Raw genomic sequence first — 11,993 nt, forward strand, 5'->3', positions numbered from 1 at the left:
GTTGCAGAGTTGGTACGAGGAAGTGGTCCAGATGCAAGCCTGTGTCTGTTTGACTCCCGAGTCCGTGCTCCTCTCTGTCCCTCCCTGCACCACTCCACTTAGAAGGACACGAGGTGAATTTAAACATCTTAGTCACAGTGTTGGTGGTTAGCCAGTGGGTCTATGCATGCCTTTGTCAAAAACATGTGCTCTAGCCTGTGTTTTCTCTGTACCATCAATGTTTGGATTCTCCAGAAACCCAACCCCAGGGTATCCCTCGTCATCTGTCTTTTTGCCCTCATCACAGGTTTGGGAGCAGATCCACACCACTACAGCTGTGACTTGGAAGGAACACAGCCATCATTGATGTCACCGCAGTCCCTGCAATTCTGTAGCACAGTGTTGATTTCATTGTACCACAATGTAGCTCTAGGAGGCAGGACAGGATTCGTGCCCATTTTATAGACAAAAATGCTGGGGTTCAGGGCTTGACCTAGGCCCTATCGAGGATAGTAATATGGTTTGGATGTCTGTCCACTCCAAATCTCATGTTGAAATGTGATTCCCAGTGTTGGAGGTGGGACCTGGTGGGAGGTGATTGGATCATGGGGATGGATCCTCATGAATGGCTTAGCACCATCCCCTTGGTGATGAGTGATTTCTCACTCTGAGTTCACATGAGATCTGGTTGTTTAAAAGTGTGTGGCACCTCCTCTACCCTCTTGCTCCTGCTCGCATCAGGTAAGACATGTCTGCTCTCACTTCACCTTCCACAGTGAGTGAAAGCTCCCCGAGGCCTCCCAGAAGTCGAGAAAATGCTGATATTATACTTCCTTTATAGCCTGCAGAACCGTAAGCCAATTAAACATCTTTTCTTTATAAATTACCCAGTCTCTGGTAGTTCTTTACAGCAATGCAAACATGGCCTAACACCAATAGAGAGGAGCTGGAACTCAAAGCAAGTTCTTTTTTTCCCCCAAACTTGGCTGAAGGTGCGAATCTCCTGGTGTGTTTCCTTGGGTCCCAATTCAGACCTTAAAATCAGGATTTGAGAGAAGAGGGTGCACAGTCCCTGCCTCTTCAGATAAAGCTCTCTTGCCAGAGATTTGCAAATTTATTTGAAGCCTTGGAACATTTTATTTCAAAAATCTTTATGCTGGAGAAAAAACCCAGTGGATCCAAGGGGTGGGTGACACCACCCTCCATCCTACTCAGAGCCCCAAGGGTGCCTCTGGGCCTAGGTCAAGCACCATGAACCATACTGTCATTCAGATTCCAAGTCTGCCACTCATCAACAGTGGTCCCAACAATTTTTGCCAACTTCCCTGTGCCTCAATTTCCTCATACGTACAATGGGAAAATAATGTTATCTGCCTTGCAGAATTGTGAGGATCAAATGGGCAAATGTCTGTTAAATACTGAGAATAGTGCCTAGTGCCTGGCATATAAGAAGTGCTAAATAAATAAATGTCATTCACTGGGCCACTGTGTCTTGGCTGACTTTTTTTTTTTTTTTTTTTTTTTTTTTTAAGACAGTGTCTCCCTCTGCTGCCCAGGCTGGAGTGCAGTGGCCTGGTCTCAGCTCACTTCAGCCTCCACCTCCTGTGTTCAAATGATTCTCATGCCTCAGCCTCCTGAGTAGCTGCGATGACAGGTGTGCACCACCATGCCTAGCTAATTTTTTTGTATTTTTAGTACAGAGAGGGTTTCCCTGAATTAGCCATGCTGGTCTGGAACTCTTGGCCTCAAATGATCCACCTACCTCCGCCTCCCAAAGTGCTGGAATTACAGGCATAAGCCACTGTGCCTGGCCTTGGCTGATTATTTTTTGAGGACTGAATCCATGTGTTGGCTGATTTAAATGGTTGCCTTGGTTAAAGGAATAATTAAATGGCATCATCCTAATGAATTAGAAAGAAAAATAGTCAAAGCAATTGTAAGATTTAATTGGTCTGTTTGGGGTGTTTTAAAATAATACTGATCAGTTTGCGGTGGGTGTGGTTGCTTTGCACGGGGTGACCAGCCACCTCTGCAGGCTTAAGCAGGCTGGGAGGTGAGCAGATCTGCTTCCAGCCCCCACCAGGCTTCCGGGAGAAGTTCCCGTGGAGGCAGACAGACATCAGACGGAGGCCCCGTCGCTGGTGTTTCCTTGGTTGCTCAGGCCCTCTCAGAGCTGCTGTCAGGTCAGATCCTGGAAACCCTGAGTGGTTTTCCAGCTGAGGCCTTTGAGTGCTGCTAGTTTGTTCTGCCCTGTTTCCTCTGGGGGAGCTGAGCAAAGGGATGGATTATTCACTTCCCTCCTCTCTTCCCCAATGGGGTTCTTTTTAGAAGGGGTGACTTGGTCAGTTCTGGGCAGGAAGGGTGATGAAGGAGGACAAGGCCAATTATTTTCCACCTCCCACTCTCTTTTCTGAGCGCCCTAAGAAGTGGCTGGAGAGGGGACATCCAGGACCTGGGGTGGTTCCAGGACAGAGGCCTATGGCTGCTGTAGTTGCCCTGGGGTTGGCTGGAGCCAGGACTTCTCTGGAGAGGCACAGAGGGAACTTCACGGGAAACCACATTTACATCCAGGTAAAATCGGTTAGGCTGATCATCAAAGCGGTAGGAAGGATCCCAGAGAGGAAATGAGAGATCTGTCATGTTGCTTAACTCCCTGGTCAGTGGCTTCTATTGCCTTGAGGATAAGGTCTCCAATCCTACAGGCCTGCCCTGCCTGACTAGGCTGCACACCCACCTTGTCATGTGAGGGCCCCTGTGCCGCCAGCTCAGCTCCAGGCCCCTCCTGGATGCTCCTTCTGCCTCAGGGCCTTTGCACATTGTTGCTCTTCCGACCCTTTACCTTCTACAACTCCTCCTCAAGCTTCAGGCCTCAGGTGAAAGTCACTCTTTGTGAGAAGCCCTCCCTGACATTCCTCCCCCAGCCCTCATCCAGACCAGATGAGGATATTTGCTCTTCCCCTTATCGTGTATACTCCTTCAATTTCTCCTTCAGGGCCTAAGCACAGTTGTAACTCTTTATTTAGTGTCCATCATTCCTTTTTTAAGAGGACAGTAGCCATGTCTGCCTGATTCGCCATGACATTACCAGTCCAATGACAAGGACATAGTAGGTATTTCTAAATATGTGGTAAATGATGGATGGGCATTTGGCCCACCCATTCTAACGGGTGCCTTGAAGATGGCAGAAGTTACAGGGAACCAGCATATGGCTTCGCATTTGGAAGATCTTTCTAGTAGAGTTGGCCAAGAACCAAATGAATGCATTGCTTTAGGGACTAGTGAGCTCCCTGTCGCCGGAGGAGTGCAAGCTGAGACTGAATGACTGTATGTGGAGACACTTAAGAAGGAATCTGAGTTTCTGGTGTGGAGTGAGTATAGACCCTGGAACAGTCTTTCCGACCTTGTGAAGGTGAGATTCTAAGGTGGCAATGGGGTGATGGGGATGGACTGGCATCTTCTGAAGTTCCCTCTGTGCCTCTCCAGAGAGGTCCTGGCTCCAGCCAACCCCAGGGCAACTATAGCAGCCAGAAGCCTCTATCCTGGAACACCCAGGTCCTGGATGTCCCCTCCCCAGCCACTTCTTAGGGCCTTCGAAGAAGACAGTGGGAGGTGGAAAATGGTTGGCCTTGTCCTCCCTCATCAACCTTCCCGCCCAGAGCTGATCAAGCCACCAGACTGGCATGGACTGGTTGCCATAGAAGTCCATGGTTTTCTTTAGTCCAGAGAGGGAGAACTACCTCCTTGTCTCAGGCTTGTTCCTGAGTCACTGCCCAATCAGTAAGCGGGAACTTCTAAAGTCAGAGTGGCCAACGCAGTACCCATAGGGGCCAGGCTTGGAACATACATAAGTGGGGATACCCAGGTGCCTAAAAATGAGGGTAAAGCACTGTGGCAAGGATACATGGTTATCAGAGAGGCTACAGGGAGTGGTGGGGACTATGGCAAATTGGAGGGCACAGACCCAATTGAAAGGGGTCACCTCAGGCCCTGGAGAGATGTAAACCTGATAATGTCTAGATGTTTAGCTTTTTAAAGAGAAGCAGGACATATGATTTTTTATATAAAATCTAATTTACTTACTTTCTTTTTTTTTGGTTGAGACAGAGTCTCGCTTTGTTGCCCAGGCTGGAGTTCAATAGCACTATCTTGGCTCACTGCAACCTCTGCCTCCCAGGTTCAAGCGATCCTTCTGCCTCAGCCTCCCTAGTAGCTGGGACTACAGGCATGTGCCACCACGCCTAGCTAATTTTTGTATTTTTAGTAGAGATGGGTTGCACCATGTTGGCCATGCTGGTCTTGAACTCCTGACCTCAGGTGATTCACTTGCCTTGGCCTCCCAAAGTGCTGGGATTACAGGTGTGAGCCATCACACCCAGCTCCAAATCTCCTAATTTTCTTTTCTTTTCTTTTTTCTTTTTTTTTTTTTAAAGATGGAGTCTCGCTTTGTCAACCAGGCTGGAGTGCAGTGGCACGATCTCTGTTCATTACAGCCTCCACCTCTCAGGATCAAGAGATTCTCCTGCCTCAGCCACCCGAGTAGCTGGGATTACAGCCATGCATCACCACACTTGGCTAATTTTTGTATTTTTAGTAGAGATGGGGTTTCACCATGTTGGCCAGGCTGGTCTCAAACTCCTGATCTCAGGTGATCTGCCCTCCTTGGCCTCCCAAAGTGCTGAGATTACAGGTGTGAGCCTCCACACCCGGCCAAAATTTCCTAATTTTCAAGTGTTGGCAACTTGTGAGTCAGACAAAATGCATCTAGAGGCTACATTTGACCCTCTGTTCTGATTCTAAGATTCTAAGATCTGGGGATGACTTCTCCTTGTCCCCAAAAGAACTGAACAACTTCTCCTTTCCTACCAGATTCCCTTTGGCCCCTGCAGTCCTGAGTGAGAGGCGCCAGCTCACAGCTCTGTCTTGAGAGCATCTCCTCTCCTTTCTGAAGATGGCCCTGAACTGAATAGTGAAGGGCTCTCGCCAGGTCTGCTCTGCAAGGCTGATCACCCATCCTCCAGCTGCTGGGACTCTTAGCTGCGGATGGCTCACAGCTGCATTCTGGAGACTGCCTCCCTCTGGGTCACATCTGCTGCCATGGGTGACTACAACCAATGACAATCTGATATTAGGATATGAAGGCCCACCCCGTGCCTCAATTTGGGACAATGCTGGAGGACCATCTCAGCTGCAGAGACTCCCCATAGGATGGCTGAGGCCTCAGGTGCAACCTCATCATGGTTCACCTCCTCCCTTTCCCAGTCCTGCCTCGCTTGGCTCCTTCTGCAGGGAGCACCTACAGAAGGCCTAAGGAACCAAGTGAGGCAGGACTTGTTCTTTCTGCACAAATCTCTGCATCAGTATTTCCAAAGAGTCCCATCTAAAACACCCAGCCTACCCACTCTTCTCGGAGACCTAATTTTTTTCTTATCAAAGCTTCTCTCAGGAAAGGCTGTTATATGCTTGTTCACATGGAGGTATCCATGGTTGATAATAGCTCAATGGATTTCTTTTTCCAGAGTCATCAGCTATTTTGAGAATCCTATGTTCAAAGGGTGGATGAACTTTCAGGGTAATGAGGGAAGATTGGGGCATTTCTGATTTATCAGTGAACCGGTGCTGCACCACGCCAACAGCCTAAAGTAAGACAGGGTGATTCTAAGCCTCATAGATGTTGATTGGTGAGGCTGGCTCTTGAGATCTGCCATCCTGGGGCTTTTAAAGGGAGAATCAGCAAGGTGTGACAAATAGGGACCTGGCTATCTGTGTGACTCCTCCTTTCTGGAGCTCAGTTTCTTCAACTGATTGATGGTAATACTCATTATAAAATTGTATCCATACATGAGCTTAATTAAGAAGAAGATATTAATATAGTCATTTTTGGACACACCGAAAAGTTCGATGTAAATGCCTTGGAATGGAGACTCCCAAACTTCCCTTTTCATAGCACCCTTAGTGTCACAGTAATTTGTTTTATTACGTATGTGCCCCCAAGACCAAAAGAAACACCAAAAAGATCCATTATTAAGTAGTTAGGTCTGAATAAATCAATGTGTATGTCTGTCCTAACAACTTTGTAGCCATCTAAAAAATACACATAAAGGAAAATATATTTTTATTCCATTCTTAACCACAGTTATTTTCTAATGGGATGTATAATATGTTGGGTACTGCACAGCTTCCCAAACCTTGGAATCATGTCGGACGCCATCACCTCATTTCCTGGTCCACAATGATTTGCACATGGTATTTGCTTTTTATCACAGCAACCACCAAAACACTTGGCAAAGATATGATGTCACTGAAAGGAATGTAGCAGGCCCTAATGCTGAAACTGGTAGTGTGCGGAGCATCCAGCAGGTGTCACTGTGTTTCCCACAAAATTTAAAATATCCCCGCAGCCACTCCGTGAACTGGCGATGGTGCCCCCGGGGGCCTCAGTGCAAGGTTTGGGAGTGGTGGCCTCAGGTATTCACCATGGCTGTATTCAGAGAGTAAACTTTTGGATAATCTTTACTTCTTTCTTTCTACTTTTTCCTCATCCCTTACATAACAAGCATCTAACAATACGTAAATAAGAGCCAAATCAGAGAGATGGTTGTGCAACATTGTGAGTGTATTTTAATGTTGCTAATGATAAATTTTTTGTCATGTATCTTCTCCAACAACAAAAAAAACTATTTTAAAAAATCAGAGCGGCCAGGCTTGGTGGCTCACACCTGTAATCCCAGCACTTTGGGAGGCCAAGGCGGGCAGATCACGAGGTCAGGAGATCCAGATCATCCTGGCCAACATGGTGAAACCCCGTCTCTACTAAAAATACAAAAATTAGCTGGGCATGGTGGTGCGCGCCTGTAGTCCCAGCTATTTGGGAGGCTGAGGCAGGAGAATTGCTTCAATCCAGGAGGCGGAGGTTGCAGTGAGCCGAGCACGCCACTGCACTCCAGCCTGGACGACAGAGCGAGTCTCCTTCTCAAAAAAAAAAAAAAAAAAAAAAAAAAAAAAAAAAAATCAGAGAAAAGGTAAGATTTACATATTTTTTTAAACTTCGAACCCCCTCAGGGAAGTTGGATGGGATGAGGCAAGGGCAGAATCTATGAGCTGGGATGCTGTAGGGCATCCCAGCAGCCAAGGCTTTCAGCCTTGCATCCACCCAGCCCTGCACTCACCTACCCAGCTATCCACGCTAACTGGCTGCCTGCTTCCCAGGGAAACACTGGGTCTTCTGTCTCCTGCTTTGGGGCTATTTCCATTACTAAAGGAAATGAGATTCATGATGCTCCTGAAGTCCAGTCTCCTTAGGAGTTCCTTTTATGAAGGTTAGTGGAAACCCCAAAGTTTTTATTTACCTGAAATATGTATTTTTGAAATGATAATTTTGGAAGATAATTTTGCTGCATATAAAACTCTGGGCTGATGATCAATCTTTTCCTCAGCATTTGGAAGGTATTTTCCCTTATGTTTTGGCCCCTCCCATGGCTGATAACTGGCAATCTAATTGTAATTTTTTGGTAGATGAGTGGTCTTTTCTGTCTGACTGCTGTTAAGATTTTCTCTTTATCTTTGGTGGTCTAAAATCTCCCTTCAGTAGACATGGTGTGGATTTCTTTTTATCCATTCTATTGGATGTATGATATATGTATGTTAGAAACGTATCTTCCTTTCAGTATGGCAATTCCTCAAGGATCTAGAACTAGAAATGCCATTTGACCTAGCGATCCCATTATTGGGTATATATTCAAAGGATTATAAATCATGCTACTATAAAGACACATGCACACATATGTTTATTGCGGCACTATTCACAATAGCAAAGACTTGGAACCAACCCAATGTCCATCAATGATAGACTGGATTAAGAAAATGTGGCATATACACACCATGGAATTCTATGCAGCCATAAAAAAGGATGAGTTCATGTTCTTTGCAGGGACATGGATGCAGTTGGAAACCATCATCCTCAGTAAACTATTGCAAGGACAGAAAACCAAACACCGCATGTTCTCACTCATAGGTGGGAATTGAATAAAGAGAACACTTGGACATAGGGAGGGGAACATCACACATCGGGGCCTGTCGGCAGGGTGGGGGGGGGACTGGGGGAGGGATAGCATTAGGAGAAATCCCTAATGTAAATGACGAGTTAATGGGTGCAGCAAACCATGTATACATATGCAACAAACCTGCATGTTTTGCACATGTACCCTAGAACTTCAAGTAAGAAAAAAAAAAAAGAAATGTTCTTCTTTTATCTGTAGATCTGTGTATCTAATTCTCAAGCATTCTTTCAAAATGTTCCCTCTCTTCTATGCTTTCTATTGTCTCCTTTCAGGACTCTGATTACACCTGTGTCACATACTTTTTTATTCTATTGTCTACATCTCTGAACCTTTCAAGTATGCGCTTTCTCTCTCTGTGTTGTTTTCAGGGCTCTTTCTTTCTTTCCTTTTTTTTTTTTCTTTCTTTCTTTTTTTTTTTTTTTTTTTTTTTTGAGACAGAGTCTCGCTCTGTTGCCCAGGCTGGAGTGTAGTGGCGTGATCTCGGCTCACTGCAACCTCCACCTCCTGGGTTCAAGCAATTCTCCTGTCTCAGCCTCCCAAGTAGCTGGGACCATAGGTGGGTGCCACCACACCTGGCCAATTTTTATATTTTCAGTAGAGACAGGGTTTTGCTATGTGGGCCAGGCTGCTCTCGAACTCCTGACCTCAAGTGATCCACCTGCCTCGGCCTCCCAAAGTGCTGGGATTACAGGTGTGAGATACTGAGCCTGGTAGCTTCTAGTAATATTAATATCTTACATAGTGTATTGTCAAAACTAAGACATGGAGGTTAGTAAAATATCATTAACTAAACTACAGAGTTTATTTGGATTTTCTGTTTTCAGAACTTTGTCTAATCTGCTGCTTAGCCATTTACTGTTTTGTTTGTTTGCTTTCAATACTGAGGGTGCAATTGTCATTTTGAGTGAGAAATGCTTCTTTTTGAAGGGCTGTCTTATAAATTATGAGACTTTTAGCATCCTTTGGTTTCCCCAACTAAAAGTCCAAGTTCAATTAATGCCCCAGACCTTTCCAAATAACATGAGGCGGGGGAAGGCAAGAAGTACCTACCACACTTGGTTGAAAACAATTTGAGGGAAAATAAACACTAAATTCAACCCAAAATGTGTTAGCTCAGACTGCCGTAGCAAATACCATGCAGTGGGTGGCTTCACAACAAATTCATTTCTCGCAGGTCTGGACACTGGAAAGTCCAAGATCAAGGTGCAGCAGTTTGGTTCCTGGTGAGGGCTCTCCTGGTGAGAAAGTGAGGACCAGCTTCTCACTGTGTCTTCCCATGGCAAAGAGATCTCTCTCTCTTCCTCTTCCTAGAAAGCTGCCAGTCCCGTTAGATAGTGCCCCACCCACATGACCTCAATTAACCTTAATGAGTTCCTAAAAGCTCATCTCCAAATATAGGGGGAGACACAATTCAGTTCACGGCATAATGCAAATCAGAAGGCAAATTTTGGTATATGATACACGCAAGATTATATACCACCTAGGAAGGTGTAGACCTAGAGCTCCATTCTTAAATAAATAGATAAGTAAATAGGAGAAGGCACTGAATTTAAAACATAATCTCCAGGCCGGGCGCAGTGGCTCACGCCTGTAAATCCAGCACTTTGGGAGGCGGAAGTGGGTGGATCACGAGGTCAGGAGTTTGAGACCAGCCTGGCCAATGTGGTGAAACCCCATCTCTACTAAAAATACAAAAATTAGCAGAGCGTGGTGGTGCGCGCCTGTAATCCCAGCTACTCAGGAGGCAGAGGCGGGAGAATTGCTTGAACTCGGGAGGTGGAGGTTGCAGTGAGCCAAGATCGCACCAGTGCACTCCAGCCTGGGCAATAGAGTGAGACTCTGGTTCGGAAATAAATAAATAAATACATAAATAAAACAAAACATAATCTCCAGTCATCAGGGAGTTTAAAGTCTATTTGGGAAAATAATATAAAAATCTGAAAGTTCAAAAAAACAAAGCATTAAACAAAAGTTTGAGATCCTTGTAGAATAAATGCCACAGGGTACTCTAGCTTAGGGTGAAGAAACAGCAGCTTTCTTAATGTAATTAAAATATGAGCTATGGCATCTCTCTCCATCTATTCACTCTCTCCCCTGTTACACTGGGAGCTGATAGAGAATGCTGGAATACATGTGATACAGCATCCACCTTTGCCTGAATATGAGCTACCTGGCACATAATTTCATACTGATGCCTCCTCTATATATGTATTTAAGAGCTATACCTTATGTCTAAAAGCTTTTCATTTTGAAATAATTTCTAGATTTATAGAAGAGTTGGAAAGACAGTATGGAGAATTCTCTGTACCATTCTTCCAGCTTCTGGTAATATTAATATCTTACATAGCTATATTGTCAAAACTAAGACCTTAAGGTCAGTAAAATACCATTAACTAAACTACAGAGTTTATCTGGATTTTCTGTTTTCCGCTAATGTCTTTCTGTTTTTCTGTTTCAGGATCCAATCAATGACATTACATTGCATTTAATTGTCATGTCTCTTTAGGTCCCCAGTTTGTGATGGTTTTGCAGCCTTTCTTTGTCTTTCATGGTCCGGATGCTTTTGAGGAATGCTGGCCTGATGTTTTGTAAAATAGCCCCCAAGTTGGATTTTTCTGATGTTTTCTTATGGTTTGACTGAGTTATGGACATCTGGAGGAAGAATACCACAGAGGTAATGTACCCTTCTTATGGCATCCCACTAGAGAGTACATGATATCAATGTCTTATCACTAATGATGTTAACCTTGATCACTTGGTTAAGTGGCATCTGCCAGGTTTCTCCTTGATCAGTGTTACTATTTTTCCTTTTCCCTAGCTATTACTTAGAAGAGAGACATAAATCCAGCCTGTCTCAAGGAGAGGAGAGCTAAGCTAAACTCCCATACAGAGGCGCATCAAAGAATTTGTGGACATATGTTAAAGCCCCCACAGTAATTAATAAGTATTTGAAGGGTGATAATTTGAAGCTATGCAAATATCCTCTTTCTGTAGTTTGCCCACTAATTTTAGCATTAGTCAATGGATCTTGACTGCAGAGGTCATTACTATCATCTTCTAATTGTACTTCTCTATTGCCCTCATTCACTCTTCATTTATTAATTAGAATTCTTCTTTAAGAAAAGGGTTCTCCCAGCCAGGTGCGGTGGCTCACACCTGTTATCCCAGCACTTTGGGAAGCTGAGGCGGACAGATCACTTGAGACCAGGAGTTCAAGACCAACCTGGGCAACATGGCAAAACCCCATCTCTACTCGAAATACAAAAATTAGTCAGGCATTGTGGCTCACACCTGTAGTCCTAGCTACTGTGGAGGCTGAGGAACGAGACCCAATTGAACCTGGGAGGCAGAGGTTGCAGTGAGCCGAGATCGCACCACTGTACTCCAGCCTGGACAACAGAGCGAGAACCTGTCTCAAAAAACAAAAAACAAAACAAAACAAAACAACAACAACAACAAAAAAACAAAAACACGGTTCTTCCTTCTCCAGCATTTATTATTAAATCATTTATTTATATCAGATTTTTTGTTGCTCAAATTGTTACAGCTTTGGCTATAGGAAGCTCATTCAGTGTGGCTCTTGTGCCTTTTGATTTTTTTTTTTTTTTTATGTGAAGTACTTCCTTACTTTCTGGCACAAGATGCTTTAGGTTCATCTTATACTTTTTCTGCCCTTGACGTAGCATCACACATTTTATTGAGGTTCCTTTTATTGGACATTGGTAATTAGAAACTAATACCTGGGCACGGAGTGTCCTTATTGCCCCTGGGTGTCATTGCTTCTAGTTCCTCTCAGTGGACAGAGCTAGAAAATACATGCATGTATACTAATCCATGTAAACACATACCTCCATCTACCAGGTATCTTTCTATCTATCTACTAGGATTCGAATGTTTGACCTCTTCAAAACTTATGTTGAAACTTAATCCCCAATGAGGCAGTATTGAGAGGTGAAC

General features: G+C 44.6%; 1 long non-coding RNA gene across 2 annotated transcripts; it reads left to right on the forward strand.

Moving 5' to 3' along the window:
* Window positions 1-12: 12 nt before the first annotated feature.
* Window positions 13-11,357, forward strand: LOC105466086 (uncharacterized). Of its 2 annotated transcripts, none has more exons than XR_011607816.1 (4): window positions 13-113; window positions 1,512-1,633; window positions 4,846-5,200; window positions 10,543-11,357. It is a non-coding gene; the product is annotated as an uncharacterized lncRNA (long non-coding RNA). The 2 variants fall into 2 exon arrangements; XR_011607817.1 differs by lacking the exon at window positions 13-113 and adding an exon at window positions 451-831.
* The last annotated feature ends 636 nt before the right edge of the window (window positions 11,358-11,993 follow it).

The sequence above is a fragment of the Macaca nemestrina genome, chromosome 9 (genome assembly GCF_043159975.1).
Source record: "Macaca nemestrina isolate mMacNem1 chromosome 9, mMacNem.hap1, whole genome shotgun sequence".
Lineage (NCBI taxonomy): Eukaryota > Metazoa > Chordata > Mammalia > Primates > Cercopithecidae > Macaca > Macaca nemestrina.